Below are 14,279 nucleotides of genomic sequence, written 5' to 3'. Positions count from 1 at the left end.
CCAGGGCTCTCATTGCTTCTGCTGTCCCAGCCCTTTAAATAGCTGCTGGAGCCCCGCTGCTTCCCCAGGGCTCCCGTGGCTATTTAAAGGGCCAGAACAGTAGAAGCAGGGGAGCCCCAGGCTCTTTAAATACCCCCGAGCCCCAGGCTGCTGCTGCCTCGGTGGGGAAGGGAGGAGGAGGGGGTACTCATCGTACAGGGTGGGCTGTACTCCCTGTACCCACGCCCCCTGCCCACAGCCACCCCCTGCTGCACCCTCTGCCTGCACCAGCCCCGGCACCCCTTGCCCTGCCTGGAGCCAGATCCTACCTCCAGTCAGCCCCTGCTCTGCCTCCAGCCAGCCCCATGTCCACTGGTGCCCTGCAGTTTCCAGGGTAGTAACAATTCACACCTGCTTCAATGAGGGGGGCAGGGAGCAGCTGGGACCCACACATGTGCACATCGGCTAGGGTGACCAGACAGTAAGCGTGAAAAATCGGGACAGAGGTGGGGGGTAATAGGATCCTACATAAGAAAAAGACCCAAAAATCAGGCCTGTCCCTATAAAATTGGGACATCTGGTCACCCAAGCACACCCCCAGGGAGTGACGGGGACCCACACATATGAAAAGGAGCTCATTTCTAGTTCAGGCCCATCTTTTCAAAAAGAACTTTAGGTAGGGTTAACATACATCCATATTTTCCCGGACATGTCAGGCTAAATTTTAAAAATTCCTCCTGGGAAAATATGGACATATGGTAGCTCTGTTGGTACAAAAAATACATACTGTGGCACATCTCTTAAATCAGAGCTTTTTATAGGGAACTGGTTGCTACAAAATTAAAAGCTTTTTTTTACATGGTTTTTTTTTTAAGTCATCCCTGCTGGGGCCCTGCTGAAAATGTTCAAATTGGGCCCCGCACTTCCTAAAGTTGGCCCTAGCCCCTGTCCATTGGCCGCCCCAAGCACCTGCTTCCTTTGCTGGTGCCTGGAGCCAGCCCTGACTGCAGCCTAAAAGTTTTCCATGTGACCACAGAGCTCATCAAACTCCAAGTAGTTATTGGTGAAGAACCAAACAACTAGCAAATCTCTGGCAAGAAACAGACTCAAGCCACAGAAGTCGGATCCAGGCCCTGATTTCTAATCCTCCCTTTATAGCTAAGAGGTTCAGGCTCATCTCTAATACAAGTACCAGTCAGTACTGAATCATTACTTAATGTTAATTAATTTTTTTAAAACATGGATAGAAATTAAGATGAAAGACAGGGCTCCTAGCAAGAGGGGGGTATTTTGGATACCTTTAAAATCAATATGATGTTCAACTTGGTCACCTGCTTCTAAAGCGTGAGGGGAGGAGGTGGAAAGGACAATATTGACAATGCAGCAACCCAAACTACTGAATGATGCAGGAGAGAGTACAGCTAAAGAGGAGAGCTTGGGGTATGATTTTTGACCCCAAACTCAACTATTGCAAACTTCAGGAAATGTTTTCTTCCAGACAGGATGGTGTAAGTCGCCCAAATGTACAAAGCCTATTCGAAGGGCTCTTCCTACCAGCTCAGTAATGCTGGACTGTGTGCAGTAAAGATTCTCCAGATAAAGCACATCCAAGTAGCAGAGAGGCAAAACCATGTATTTGATCAGAAATATCTGTCGAACAGCCTGGGGTTAGAATGCAATGTGGGTCTCACATGCCACAGCTTCTTGATCAGCTGAGTCACAGTGGCTCAATTTACCAGTCACAAGACACTTCCTATTCCTCTCAGTACTTCAGGTCTGCAAAAAGACAAAAAAGGCCCCTTTCTTCCCAGTGTCCTGTCATATCTCAACAGCACATCAGGGCTTCAGAGGGTGCTGTGCCCCTCGTATTCTGGATGCTTTCCACCCACTCGCAGCACCAAATAGCATTAGGGGGCACTGTTCTGCTTTTCAAAATCTAAACATGCTCTGTCTCCCAGCCACCCTAATCTCACTGATGGACTGTACAGGAATCAATGTTGGAAGTGAATATCATTCCCATGGGCCAAATGCTGCCTCGGGTGACTCCCACTGACTTCCTGGTCCTGGTTGTCCTTCAGTGGAACTACTGTAGGCAGTAAGCATTATTCCTGCTAGCATATGTTTGCAGGTTAGGCCCCAGTGCCCAAACCCTGTGTCTCCTACAGCAAACCAGTCTAAGGCACGAGTCCTAGTTTCTTTGACACACTGCTGCCGCAGCCTGAAGATTCTGCAAGAGCTGCATTTTAATTATAAAATATAGGTTTTTTAATTAAATAAATGTGAAGCTGAATAAGGCAATCAGTAGAATTGCCTCTGTGTTATTTTACAATTCAATTTATTTTATGCTGTCCTCACACTTTAGTTTTCATATGCCAAAGATTTTTGCATTGATCACTCAAGACTGCATTTCAGAAGTTGCCAGGGACAAGTTTTGGCTGTTGAGTTAAGAGGCAGTTTGAACTTCTAGCTCCTGGGGATGCATGGTTTGTATGGCCCCTAGGGGAGCTGATTTTTCAGGGGTGCTGAGCCCCAGTAGGTCCCACTGACTATAATCAAAGTTGCAGCACTTCTAAAAGTCAGGTTCATACAGAGTATACGCAAAAGCCAGTAGAGCAGCTTTAAATTACAACCCCGCATGCTCTTAAATGATTTGTTGAGCACGTAGAAGTTAATTTTAAAACAAACGTAAAAAAAAATATGGTTTCAAAAGCCAGTTCTGGTTGCTAAGTGACTACAATATACTTACCTATCACATCACTTATAAAACCCACACACAGGAAAGCAAGGAAATTGCTAGTTTAGGACATCAGGAATTTTATATGGCCCCAAAAAGATGATGATGATGATGATGATGATATATTATATTACAATAGTGCTTACAGGCCTCAGCTGAGATCACGGCATCATTGTATGGGCACCGTAGAGAGTAAAAGACAATTTGTGTCCAGGAGATCTTACAATCTGTGTCCAGGAGATCTTACAATCTAATTTAAGACAGGACATGACAAAGGGGTGCAGCAAACGATAGAAGGAAATTGGGGAGGGAAGATGAGGGAAACGGTTCTATAGAAACAGAAAAGAAGGGCAGATATGCACACAGCTAGATGGCTCCAGGACAATATAGAAGAAACTGTGGAGGTGCTTGTGGGTCAGACAAATAGCTTCTGGAGGGTCTCATAGGCAGAGTACTGGAGGGAGGAGGAAAATATCTGAAGATATAAGAGCAAATGAGATGGGAGGGGCTAACTAGTGAAAAGTTTAAAGGTAAGGGCAGAAGTTTGATGCAGTGGAGGAAGGCGAGCCAGTGGAGGAACTCAAAGAGCAGGCTGACATGGTTGGATGATGCATTTTTGAATGAGGGATGAGACGGGCATCAAGAGAGCCCAAGAGGAGGAAGTGACAAAGAGTCCTGTGGCACCTTATACACTAACAGAAGTATTGGAGCATAGGCTTTCATGGGTGAATACCCACTTCATCAGGTTCAAGAGAAGGAAGTTGCAGTAGCCCAGAATGAGGGTCTTATAGACATGAAGTCAGAGAGAAAAGACTGAATCTTGGACATTACTGGAGGGAGGGGAGGAGTATGTTGATTAACACTTTGCACTTATCTAGCGCTTTATCATCTATAGACATCAAAGCACTTTACAGCACCAGGTAAGTACAACTTTACATCTTGATTGGGTATATAGTTCTGAAGCAATCTATGCAAGATGTGTCATAGTCTAGTGCAGGGGTGGCCAACCTGTGGCTCCAGAGCCATATGCGGCTCTTCAGAAGTTAATATGCGGCTCCTTGTATAGGCACCAACTCCAGGGCTAGAGCTACAGGTACCACTTTCCAATGTGCTGGGGAGTGCTCATTGCTCAACCCTGGCTCTGCCACAGGCCCTGCCCCCAGTCCACCCCTTCCCACTCCCTCCCCTGAGCCTGCCCGTGCCCTCGCTCCTCCCCCTCAGAGCTTCCTGCACACCACAAAACAGTTGATTGGGAGGTGCAGGGAGGGAGGGTGAGGTGCTGATTGGTGGGGCACTGGGAGCAGACGGGGTAGGGGGAGCTGGTGAGCGGCTATTAACGTATTACTGTGGCTCTTTGACAATGTACATTGATAAATTTTGGCTCCTTTTCAGGCTCAGGTTGGCACCCCTGGTCTAGTGGTCAGCAGGTCTATCTTATCAGCAAAAATCAATGTCCTCTTCCTTGCTCTGCCACAAACTTCTTATATATCCTTTGTAAAGTCACTTAATTGTGCTGAATCTCAATGATCTATCTGGAAAATGGATCTGTGCACATTCCTGTAGGCCAACAGGTCTTTCGAATTCAGAAAGCAAAGGAAAAAGGCGTATGGATGAAAAGCTTTTTATACTCCCCTCACACACTCTTTCCTTGATGGCCCACCTCTATTTCTCAGCAGTTAGCACAATAAAAAGCAGCTGTTGTAAAACTCAAGCCTGCAAAAGCCTACTGATGAAGGGCCACTGCCTCAGGGCTTGTTGCCACATTAAGACTGGGCACTTTGTGCATGGTCATGAGTGCCCACAAAGCACCACTGGCATGCACGGAGGAGATCGGAAGACCTCAGTGTTCAAGTGAGCCAGGGAGTCATTTCAATTCATGCCCGGTGATGGTCCCCATGATCCCTGTCTGAAACAGATGAATGCTAATCCAGCATTGTAGGTCCATCCTCCCTCATCTCTTCACAGCTCTTTCACTAGCCACCCTGAGGGGGCGGTGGGAAGGGGGGGGTCCCTCTTAGATCTAATATTACCCGAGTGTCTTTGGAATGCTAAGGATTCAGACTAAGCAGGAGATGGTAACCAAACACTGCTCCTCAGAATAGGCACATTCCTCACCCCCTCTTGCCATCTTCGGTAATTCTAGCCTCCTGAGACAAGGTCTGGGAGCAGAAAACCAGACAGATCTTTAAACAGGAGCAGCTCAAGGCTCCAGGGATTAACTCTGTACCTCAGCAAACTGTTAAATGAGCCCTTCTCCCAGGAGAGATGGAATCTTCACAACAGGTGGAAATTGGGGGCAACCCGCACTTGGAAGCATCTACAAATCCATGCCCAAGTGCTGAATATAAACAGGTATGGTGGGAGGGAATGACTAGACAAGACCCTCATAGGGATGAAAACAAAGAACCATAAAAGACAGGGAATTCAGCAAGCAGAGATAAAAAACACATGGATAAAAAACTTCCCCCACTCCCAAGAGCAAAGAGGGCAGCTAGGGTTTAGCGAAATCACCCTTAACAGACACTATCCAGATTTCACTTCATACTTCCCAAAATCGTGGGAGGATGAAACAGGATTTTTTTTAAAAAGACTGCCTGAGTTCTGCCGATGTTTCAGTAAGACTCCAGAACATTATAGTCCTGAAAGATGCCTACACCAAAACTCCTTCCAGTGTTTCAGCAATCTCTCAGCCAAGAGGCAGTAAATCTGATCAGTAAATCCTCATGTACTCTACAGCAGGTGGGGGCTAAACTCTGCAGTGAGATGCCTGGATTCTGTGCAACTCTGCCGGAGATGCTGCAGAAGCACCAGTTAAATTAAAAAATGGAGCTTTTTAGTGAATTAAATAAGAACATGAATCGTACACTCAGGACAGTGGCATCCCTGTTAGTTAGTTATGTTAAATCCAATGTATTTTATACTCACTCTCCTCATTTTTAGTTTCCACCCTGCCCCAGATTTGTGTATGGACAACACACATCTGCATCGTAGGAGTTGTTGGGAGGGGGAGGGGAGTTGGAGGTTTTGGCAGCTGAATGTGGGACAGTTGAGGCTTTTGGCCCCTTGGTGAGATGTGGGAGGCAAATAAGAACTAAGGGATTATCACAATAGCTGGTTGTTCTGCTCAAACAATCAGCAGTGAAATAGTTAACAATGCTGACAATTACATTCTTGGTTTGAGGTGAATGGGGCATCACACGCTTCCCTGAACTATTGTTTCAGGCCGCCTGCACTGCATCTCTAATGTTCAGGTCACATTTCTGAGGCATTCTTTGCAAACACAAGGGAGAGAAACACTTTTTTTTTTAAATGAATGCTGAGATTTTGGAACAGAGTAGGAACTCTGGGGCTTTGGCAGCAAGCAGGAATGCCGGGACAACCTGAGCCCAAGCAGACGGGTATGAAAGAAGAGGTCTGGAAAAGGAAAAGGAGAGACGGAAGGATATGGGGCAGAGGATACCTAGACGGGGAAGGTGGGGAAGGAAAGGTGATTTGGTGTGCTGAGACAAGAGGATATGTGGGCAGGAGAACAAGACAACGGGTCCTGGTTCGGAGTTTGGCTATGCGGTCATCCTGTACACGTGAAATTGTAGATCCGCTTGGGTACAACTGAGAAAGACATACCCCACGAATGGTGTGTGAGAGTGTTTACTCTAACGATCCAGTTTTATTCTCCATGGGCACATCCATCAGAGGTCAGCATTGTGGAATATCAACAGAAACCAAAGTCCCTAAGGAAGAATGTGTTTATCCTTTAGATCTGTGCAGCAGTTTGGGAAACTCATGTGTAGTGCTGGTAAATCACCCAAACATCCTCAACTCAGCCGATAAAGCTCCTGCCCACCTTTAACCCACTGATACCACAGTCTAAGAAAAGAAAGGGGCAGCAGACTGGCTTTGCAGCACAGGTTGGTAGGGTTGAGTGCAGGAAGGATATTTTTGTGGATGTAGAGGGGCAATTTAATAGTACTACACCCGAGTCTCTCAAGTTGCTCCAAAAATCACTGCAGGAAACTTTCCTATCCCATGCACAGCTAAGCAGGTGTATTATGGGATGGAAAGGAAGCGCTCCTGCAAAACAAGATACATGGGTCATATCAGTGGCTCATATTAGTCCATTTGCTGGAGGCAGGGCGCTGAAATAGATGACCCAGTGGTTTCATTCAATATGGCAAATCGATGTCTCTAGTCAGGTTATGACCCCAACTCTCCCTAAACCACAGTAACAGTAGCCTTCCTGAGAATTTCCACCCAGGAGGGAGACAAACAGCCTTGGCATGAGGCAAAGGCAGAAAATTGCTGGCTGTCTCCCTCTGGCCTGCAAGGAGGAGGCCATGCCAGGCAACAGCAGAGTAGTGGGTCTCCTGGAGTAGCCAACATCAGGGCTGATGGAGCCCAGCAGCCTACGCTCCATCTCCCTGCCTGCCACGCACAGGCTGAAGCCTCAGCCTTCGCTCCCTTCATCTCTGGGAGCCCGTGTCTGACATTCACAGGGCTGGGAGTTTTTATGAGCACACACATGCAACCCAACAGCATCGCACGGCTGCAAATTGGAATCCTCTGTTTTCAGTTTCCGTCCATTAGGGGCCTGAGTGGCAGCCTGTGAGCGCAGCAGGGCAAGCTGACTTTCAGCGTGACACTGGCACAAAGATCCCACTCACTTTGCTTCTGCCATTTGCTTTTTAAAATATAGGTCCCTGTGACTTATAGCTTGGAAAGTAAAATTTCACGAGTTCCCCACATCTAATCTCCCCCTTTGCACAGTCACCAGAGAAATGTGAGACACACTCACTATAGAGAGGACACAGTTTGTTTCCTTTCCTCCCCCGCAAGGGTATGTCTTCCCTGCTGAGTCAAGTGTCGCCTCTCACCAGACTACTGTCCACACATAAAATTCTCTGGCTTGGACTAGGAGATGTTTTCAATCCAAGCCAGCTGGCCTGGCTGGGAGTATGGGTTAGAGGTCAGGTGCCACTTTCACTCGGGTTCATAACCTTCACACTTTGCAGTGTGGATGCAGGCTAATCAGCTTGGATGCTGATAGTCTTTCAATACCTTCTCACAATTCCCCTTGGGTTGTATTGTCTTGCCTTCAACATACTCCCTTCTTCTGCACCAGAAATCACCTACCAGTTTCTACATACTGGATCAGTGTTTAAACCCCACATTGCATGCAACCTGCTACATTTCTGTTGTGCTTCCACAGCACTTGAACAGAGAGGCTGTCTGCAAAATCCTCCACCCAACATGCTGCCAGCTGGCCAGATGCTGACACCAAAGTTCTGATGAACCTCTGATGTGAGGTCAGGAAGATGCAAAATCTGATGGAGGTGTACCCAAAATCAGTAGTTTCAGGAGCATGGCTCCAAGAAGCTGGCAGAGGTGGGGATTGTCTAGATGGAATCTCAGCACAAAGAAAGAAAATCAAAGCTCTCAAGACCGCATACGGGAAAAGCAAAAGCCACAACTCCCAGTTCAGCATTTCACCAAGAAAGTGTCTATTCCACAGTGAGCTGGACTAGGTGTTCAGCACTACCCTATGCAACACAGAAGCTTCAGGTTCCTTTAAGGGCTGAGGTTAAGCAGCAAAGGTGGGCGTGGGAGAAAAGATACTGTCAGACAATGGTCCTGATGAGTAGCTACCTATATGAACATAGTAATGACAAGTGGGCTTCAAGGTTTGTGAGTAGGGGTGTCACAAGAAGAAGTGGGTCACTGGTGCAGAATTAACCTCCAACTCATGGCCTGTCAGCCTCCTAATGGAGGAACAATGACAAAGATACATCAGGTGACTTCTCAGGTATCAGCTGCTAGGCAGATTTGCAGCTGTGTTCCGGCACAAACCTCCTATTGATGTCAATGGGAGCAAAGTTAGGCCAATGCCTACATTCCCCTAATGTCCAAAAGGCCCCTCCTCGCCTCCTGCAGGGGTCAGAAAGGATTATTTTTACTCCCAGTGTATTCTTTATCTTTTTCCTTTGAAGTATCAAAGATAGTCTGGGAATGAGTCACTGGCCAGAGTGGGCTGGTGGTACAGAAAATTCTCTCCTTGACATACTTAGCTGGCTGGTGCTTGCTCACATGTCCAGGGTCTAACCAGTTACCATATTTGGGGTGAGGAAGGAATTTTCGCTCAGGTCAGATTGGCAGAGACCCTGGGAGGTTTACATCTTCCTCTATAGACTGTGGCGTAGGTCACTTGCCAGGATCATCTGGGTGTCTCTCACTTAATTCCCTGTCATTGCAGGGGCCTCAGGCACTGGTAACACATTGGTCCCTCCTATTCTCTGCCTGCTGCATGTAACAGCTTAGTCTCCTGAGTGTTGTAATACTCTGGTCTAATTTTGGTTGCTGGGCTTAGTGTGCTTATGCCAGGTGAAGTTTGTGGCTGCGCTATGCAGGAGGTCAGGCTAGATGATCTGATGGTCCCTTCTGGCCTTAAACTCTATGATAAGGAGGATGTGTTTATTTCTGATTTTTAACTAAAAGTTCAGAAGTTTTTGCAACATGGAGGAGTTTGTTTTTGTTTTCTCATTTAGGAAAACAGTCGAGATGGGTAAACCAGCTTCACCTCTTTCGCTCTCCAAAGTCTCTCCACTGCAAGAGCTTTCTGGATATTGATTTGAACTAGATTTCTCTAAAGTTTTTTTGCAGCTACTTTCTGCTCTGCTTTTACTACCCACTGGCAATGCAACACAACAGTTTGTGTTGCACTGCATATGTAGGTAGAAACGGGGGGCACTTAACCTCTCTTGCCTTTCCAATTTCCTCCAATAAGATACAAAATTCTCCAGCTAACCACCCTCTCTCACCAGGGCTGCCCAGAAGATTCAGGGGGCCTAGGGTCTTTGGCAGCAGGAGGCCCCCGCTTCGGCGGTAATTCGGTGGCAGGGAGCCCTTCTGTTTCGGGACCCGCCGCTGAAGTACCCTGAAGACCCAGAACTTCAGTGGCAGGTCCCACTTCGGCAGTAATTCAGCAGTGGATGGCCCTTCTGCCCTGGAGTGGAAGGACTCCCCGCCACCGAAGACCCAGAGCAGAAGAAGCTCCGGGGGCCCTGGCCCCGTGAGAGTTTTCTAGGGCCCCCGGAGCAAGTGAAGGACCCCGCTCCAGGGGCCCCAAAAAACTCTCGTGGGGGCCCCTGTGGGGTCCAGGGAAAATTGCCCCACTTGGCCCCCTCCCCCGGGCAGCCCTATCTCTCACAGAGACTGGGAAAATGGTAAGGACATGGCATTCCAAGGAACATTGCCTAACTGAGCAGATCTGCACAAGTATCCTGCAATGTAGTGGCGCTGATGCTGTAATAACGGTCGGGGTGGAGATTTTGTTTCAACCCCCTGCACAGTTTCCAGGTGTTCATAATTCTGATATGTAGCATGCTTGCTTGGCAGCCCCCTAGGTGATATTATGTTTGCAATAATTTTGCAGACTCTGCATTCATCTGCTTGTGAGTTATGTAACCCAGGAAAAGTAATATTTTTTGCTTTAAATAGAAATCATTTAATCATCTTAAGTTTAATCTTTAACCCAAAAGGGACTGTTTTAAAAGCCTGGTATGTCTGGAAGAAGGAAGATCCAGTTTGCCTTGCTTACCAAAAACCTGTTACAGTCAAATTGGGAATGTTTGAAGACTGTGCAGTGTGATACCTTGTTTAATATTCTGAGCATACAGGCATGTTTGCCCATCATTCCCACTGCAGACCACACAGAGCTTCACTTGGGATTGAACCTGAATGTTACAACTTGGGTTATCTTGAATATGATTTCATTTCCCCACTATTCTTTAAGCTTTGGTTGCATCCAGCACACTCAATCCTCTCCCTAGAAATAGCTGACTCTGATGCCTTGCCAAGCTTTAGACCACAGACTCATCCCCTGCTCCCAGTCCTAAACTCTGCAGACCTGATTTTCAGCAATGCTCAGTACCTGTAGCACCCATTATTAGAATGGGGCACGTGCAATATAAATTCAGGCCCCGGGATATAATAAAAATTTGGAGATGTTGGTGGAGTAAACAGCTCCCACCCCCAATTATTTTTCCTAGTAGCTATAAGAACCTTGAGGGCCTGCAAAAGATTGGGTTAGAGGCGGTAAAGGAAGGCAAAAGATCTACCAGCCTTCAAAAAGACTTCTGACTTGTCATTTTAACCTCTTTCCTTTCCCTCCTGATAGCTGGAGTTTCCATATGCTGAAGACACAGCTGAGGCGATACTGCCTCCCTGCACAACACCCAGCATGTCAGGTGTAAACCAAGTGCCAATAGCACCTGGAAATTAAGCGCTAAGTCAATTCTACACCAATTTCAATGGAGGGTGATAATGAAAAGGGCAGGCAGTGCTCCCCTCTACTCTAACCTTAGCCATCTAATACCTAATGTGAAAATGACAAACTGCCTTATCTTCATCAGCAGTTTGCAGTGAAGGAAAGCTTGGTGTAAGCTTGCCTCTTTCACCAGCAGAAGTTGGTCCAGTCGAAGATATTACCTCATCCTGTCTTCCTAAGAATATTAGCTCAAGAGAGATACCATGGGTTAGCTGACATGAGGTAAGAACAGAAGAGGCATTCAGTTGCACAGGTTTAACATCACCCTTTTGTTGAGTTAGTCTGTAAAGGTACGTCCACATTACCCACCGGATGGACAGGTAGCAATCAATCTATCGGGGATTGATTTATCGTGTCTTATCTAGACGCAATAAATCGATCCCCAGATGCTCTGTCATCAACTCGGGAACTCCACCAGGGCGAGAGGCGGAAGCGGAGTCGACGGGGGAGCCGCGGACGTCGATCCTGCGCCGTAAGGACGGGAGGTAAGTCAATCTAAGATGTGTCGACTTCAGCTACACTATTCTCTTAGCTGAAGTTGTGTATCTTAGATTGATTCCCCCCCCAACACACACAGTGTAGACCAGGCCTAAGGTGCCACAAAGACTCTCGGGTTTTTTTGCTGATACAGACTAACATGGTTACCACTGAAACCAGTGCAACTCTGTTTGTCAATCACACTTAAGAGGAGCTTAAAAGTAAATCTGTGCCTAACTGATTTACACTAAACCAAAATAATATTGGTTTAAATGGAAATTAGAGCAGGCACACAGACTTTTGCACCAGTTTGATGACACTGATTTATTTTAAATCATTTGTAGGTAAATCACTGCCACTTTCTTGTGTAAATCAGACTTCAGAGGGGCAAACTAAACCAATAAAAGCCTAGTTTAAATCAGTTTACGGGTGTTGACAAAGTTTTCTGGGTTTAAGCAAATCGTGCCTTGAGTTAAATCAGTGCAACCAGGTCTTAGCCATCTGAAATAATATACACTTTCCCCATGACACCTATGCCCCCTCCACCTCTCCCACATGATAGTTTGTTTTAGACAGGGGTCGGCAACCTTTCAGAAGCGGTGTGCCGAGTCTTCATTTATTCACTCTAATTTAAGGTTTTGCGTGCCAGTAATACATTTTAACATTTTTAGAAGGTCTTTTTCTATAAGTCTATAATATATAATTAAACTATTGTTGTATGTAAAGTAAATAAGGTTTCTAAAATGTTTAAGAAGCTTCTTTTAAAAATTAAATTAAAATGCAGAGCCCCCCAGACTGGTGGCCAGGACCCAGGCAGTGTGAGTGTCACTGAAAATCAGCTCGTGTGCCGCCTTCGGCACGTGTGCCATAGGTTGTCTACCCCTGGTTTTAGAGATGGACTCAGACAGCAAAGCTAGCATCCAGATATGCTGGAGGAGTTGGTTCAGGGCATCATAGGGACAAAGATTGGCTTCAGACTCTCCCAAAGTAGAGGTGTGTTGCATCTGGAGTGTTGATTCAGACACCATCACTAATCCTAGCAACTTGGATTTAGCTGTGGCACTTCTTCTCAGGCAGAAAATGCCCATCATGTTGGCAGCAGGATTAAAATGGCATGTGAGCCAGCTAGGGTGAAAATCTCCCCATTAATTTTTCATCTTTCCTCAGGCAACTCTGCCTATGGAGCTGCACAGGTATTAAGAATGCATTGCCAACTAAAGCCATTAGCTCATCTTCCTCCAGGATCTCATCTCCTGGGTGCATAGTCAGCAGAGTTTCCACCACGTTGCTCTGGGAAGTGATCCTTGGTGAAGCGGCTTCACTAGCACTATCCCAGCAGGTCACTGGGTGGCTGAAGCAAACTGCCTGGCTCAGGTGCATGTGCGTGTGGGACGGATGGGGGGCACATTGCTGAAGGCTGAACACAAAACTTTGTGCCAGATCTCACGGCTTCCTTCATGTTGGACGATAGCGACATACCAGTGGCCAACCGTCAGTTTGAATCAAAACCACACAAACTGCCTACAGCATCCCATACTGTGTATCCTAATCCCATGTCCCTGTTTACTGAAGCCTAGATAGTTCAGACTGAGTTAGGGAAATGTGGTCTCCACCAATGGGCCTTGCAAGATACCCAGCCATTATGGTTGAATTCTTGCAATGCTCTGCCCTCCCACTGCCCAAAGCTATTAGCAAGATGATTAATATTTTATCTTTGGGAGGCTTCCCATTTCCACCACTACCCTCCATGCTCCCACTATCCCTTGCAACATCTCTCCATCCTCTATCACTCGGTCTCTCCCCATCCTTCCCTAAAACAGACAGATTCTCAAAGTGCGGGGTTTTGATTGTCTTTAATTGGCTATAAACACCAAAAATCTGTTGCCACCCTACCTCAAGCCTTGATACACTCAGACCTTATACAGGGACTGCTAACTGAAGTCAATGGACAGACTCTTCTGGTCTTTGTATCAGGCCTATAAGAAGCTGGTAGGGCCCAGTTGGTACTCGGCTTGGAGTAGGGTGACCAGATAGCAATTGTGAAAAAAAGGGACAGGGGGTAGGGGTAATAGGCGCCTATATAAGAAAAAGTCCCAAAAAATCAGGACTGTCCCTGTGAAAATGGGACATCTGGTCATCCTAGCTTTGAGACCTTTCAAAGGAGAAAAAAAAAAAAAAAAAAAAGAGATGCTGCAGGAAGTGAGTTTGGTGATTCAGTAGGTGGCACTCTTCCCCAAGTCAATACTGAGCCAACAGCCTAACCGACAGGTGTCAGGGAGCACTGGGCTGCCAGAGCTGCTGCCTTTCAAATGAGGGGTGCTGATCACTTGTGGTTGTTAAAGATCCCATGGTACTTTTTATAAGATTAGAGGTGTTATATTAAAATTTGTCTCATGGCTGCATTCCAACCCAGATGATTACATTTTCCCTATCTAAATCCCCTCTGCAGTTCTGACTGGACAGTGTAACACAGGTGGGACACACATGAAAGCTGCTATGAGACTAACCTTAAAATAATAGCCTCAGTCACATGATATGGATTACAAAATGTTAATGCCCCTGTCACACAGCAGACATTTGTATTAGCCACTCTCACCAGTAGCTATAAGTTCTCTTAAAAATCAAATGCAAATAAATCATAACCTAAAAATAACACCCACAGAGTAATTAATAAGACACACAAATACAGACTTTGAGGACAGAGATCATAGTATTAGACATCTGTCAGTAAGTACCATCTCTAGAGCCTAATGGCTTTCTGTTCACATA

The sequence above is a fragment of the Chelonoidis abingdonii genome, chromosome 1 (genome assembly GCF_003597395.2).
Source record: "Chelonoidis abingdonii isolate Lonesome George chromosome 1, CheloAbing_2.0, whole genome shotgun sequence".
Lineage (NCBI taxonomy): Eukaryota > Metazoa > Chordata > Testudines > Testudinidae > Chelonoidis > Chelonoidis abingdonii.
The sequence above is the reverse complement of the archived record's forward strand: the minus strand, read 5'-3'. Positions refer to the sequence as shown.